The sequence below is a fragment of the Chaetodon auriga genome, chromosome 23, assembly GCF_051107435.1.
Source record: "Chaetodon auriga isolate fChaAug3 chromosome 23, fChaAug3.hap1, whole genome shotgun sequence".
NCBI lineage: Eukaryota > Metazoa > Chordata > Actinopteri > Chaetodontiformes > Chaetodontidae > Chaetodon > Chaetodon auriga.
This window is the reverse complement of record NC_135096.1, coordinates 1766109-1768608: the sequence shown is the minus strand read 5'-3', so window position 1 is coordinate 1768608 and position 2500 is coordinate 1766109.

The following is a 2500-nucleotide window of genomic DNA, read 5'->3' as shown; positions in this document are numbered from 1 at the left end:
AGGCAGGCAGGCTGGCAGGCTGGCTGGCTGGCGGATGAGAGTGGAGGCAGGAGGAAAGGAAAAGGGTTAGGCTGGGAGCCAGCCCTTGAGGTTGGTGAAGGCAGGCAGGCAGGCTAGCTGGCTGGCTGGCGGATGAGAGTGGAGGCAGGAGGAAAGGAAAAGAGTTAGGCTGGGAGCCAGCCCTTGGGGTTGGTGAAGGCAGGCAGGCAGGCAGGCTGGCTGGCTAATGAGAGTGGAGGCAGGAGGAAAGGAAAAGGGTTAGGCTGGGAGCCAGCCCTTGAGGTTGGTGAAGGCAGGCAGGCAGGCAGGCAGGCTAGCTGGCTGGCTGGCGGATGAGAGTGGAGGCAGGAGGAAAGGAAAAGGGTTAGGCTGGGAGCCAGCCCTTGGGGTTGGTGAAGGCAGGCAGGCAGGCAGGCAGGCAGGCTGGCTGGCTGGCGGATGTGAGTGGAGGCAGGAGGAAAGGAAAAGAGTTAGGCTGGGAGCCAGCCCTTGGGGTTGGTGAAGGCAGGCAGGCAGGCAGGCAGGCAGGCAGGCAGGCAGGCTGGCTGGCTGGCGGATGTGAGTGGAGGCAGGAGGAAAGGAAAAGAGTTAGGCTGGGAGCCAGCCCTTGGGGTTGGTGAAGGCAGGCAGGCAGGCAGGCTGGCTGGCTAATGAGAGTGGAGGCAGGAGGAAAGGAAAAGGGTTAGGCTGGGAGCCAGCCCTGTGAAGGGTATAGAGCTGGTCCGGCGTGCCACGGCCGGGACGAAAACCGCATCGTTCGTCCTGAATCGGAGGTTGGACTGTGTATGCACAGTATAGTATGTGGAATATATACAAAGGTTGAGAATTTTTAAACAAAAATAAAAGAAAGTAATTGTGAGAAATAAAGAAAAGTAAAAGAGGTTGCTGTATGCCTGGAAAAGGCCGGAAGCCTCCCCACGGCTGTGAGAAGGCCAGGGGGTCAGGCCTGGAGCCAGCCCCCAGCAGGAGTAGCAGGCTGGGGGTCCTGGAAAGGCTGGAAACCTCCCCGTGGCTGCGAGAAGACGAGGGGGTCAGGCCTGGAGCCAGCACCCAGCCTGCTCCTCATGCTGGGGGCCTGGAAAAGGCCGGAAGCCTCCCCACGGCTGTGAGAAGGCCAGGGGGTCAGGCCTGGAGCCAGCCCCCAGTACGAGTAGCAGGCTGGGGGGCCTGGAAAGGCCAGACGCCTGCCTGTGGCTGCTAGAAGAAGACGAGGGGCTCAGGGCTGGAGCCAGCACCCAGCACGAGTAGCAGGCTGGGGGGCCTGGAAAGGCCAGAAGCCTCCCTGTGGCTGCTAGAAGAAGACGAGGGGGTCAGGGCTGGAGCCAGCACCCAGCACGAGAAGCAGGCTGGGGGGCCTGGAAAGGCCAGAAGCCTCCCTGTGGCTGCTAGAAGAAGAGGAGGGGGTCAGGGCTGGAGCCAGCACCCAGCACGAGTAGCAGGCTGGGGGGCCTGGAAAGGCCAGAAGCCTCCCTGTGGCTGCTAGAAGAAGACGAGGGGGTCAGGGCTGGAGCCAGCACCCAGCACGAGTAGCAGGCTGGGGGGCCTGGAAAGGCCAGAAGACTCCCTGTGGCTGCTAGAAGAAGAGGAGGGGGTCAGGGATGGAGCCAGCACCCAGCACGAGTAGCAGGCTGGGGGGCCTGGAAAGGCCAGACGCCTGCCTGTGGTTGCTAGAAGAAGAGGAGGGGGTCAGGGCTGGAGCCAGCACCCAGCACGAGTAGCAGGCTGGGGGGCCTGGAAAGGCCAGACGCCTGCCTGTGGCTGCTAGAAGAAGAGGAGGGGGTCAGGGCTGGAGCCGGCACCCAGCCTGCTCCTCGTGCTGGGGGCCTGGAAAGGCTGGAAGCCTCCCCGTGGCTGTGAGAAGAGGAGGGGGTCAGGGCTGGAGCCGGCACCCAGCCTGCTCCTCGTGCTGGGGGCCTGGAAAGGCTGGAAGCCTCCCCATGGCTGTGAGAAGATGAGGGGGTCAGGGCTGGAGCCGGCACCCAGCCTGCTCCTCGTGCTGGGGGCCTGGAAAGGCTGGAAGCCTCCCCATGGCTGTGAGAAGATGAGGGGGTCAGGCCTGGAGCCAGCCCCCAGCACGAGTAGCAGGCTGGTGGGCCTGGAAAGGCCAGACGCCTGCCTGTGGCTGCTAGAATAAGAGGAGGGGGTCAGGGCTGGAGCCAGCAACCAGCACGAGTAGCAGGCTGGGGGGCCTGGAAAGGCCAGACGCCTGCCTGTGGCTGCTAGAAGAAGAGGAGGGGGTCAGGGCTGGAGCCAGCACCCAGCACGAGTAGCAGGCTGGGGGGCCTGGAAAGGCCAGACGCCTGCCTGTGGCTGCTAGAAGAAGAGGAGGGGGTCAGGGCTGGAGCCGGCACCCAGCCTGCTCCTCGTGCTGGGGGCCTGGAAAGGCTGGAAGCCTCCCCGTGGCTGTGAGAAGATGAGGGGGTCAGGCCTGGAGCCAGCCCCCAGCACGAGTAGCAGGCTGGGGGGCCTGGAAAGGCCAGACGCCTGCCTGTGGCTGCTA